Here is a 328-nt window from a genome sequence, read left to right as displayed (position 1 = left end):
GCTGAGGGGACCATTCAGACCCAGCCGATGGGAGCACTGACTTGGGCAAGTTCAGCCCCGGAGAGCCACCCCTCAGGGACACAGCGCTGCCCTCACCGCTCCTGCCCAACTGCCCTTCGCGTGGGTCCGGCACACCACATCAACACCCGCCTGGCTACTCAGCCATGACTCAGGGCAAAGCTTCCAGCCCGTTTCCCCAGTGAAACGCCCAAGAGCTACACCCGTGCCACCCACTCCTTGGCAGGGAGTCGGTGGCACTGGTCTCACCCCACCCCAAAAGCAGGGGTTCAGCAAGGCAGGGTGGCTTTTCCCGAGGCAGCAGGTGCCA

The sequence above is a fragment of the Fulmarus glacialis genome, unplaced genomic scaffold (assembly GCF_000690835.1).
Source record: "Fulmarus glacialis isolate BGI_N327 unplaced genomic scaffold, ASM69083v1 scaffold26264, whole genome shotgun sequence".
Classification (NCBI taxonomy): Eukaryota; Metazoa; Chordata; class Aves; order Procellariiformes; family Procellariidae; genus Fulmarus; species Fulmarus glacialis.
The sequence above is the reverse complement of the archived record's forward strand: the minus strand, read 5'-3'. Positions refer to the sequence as shown.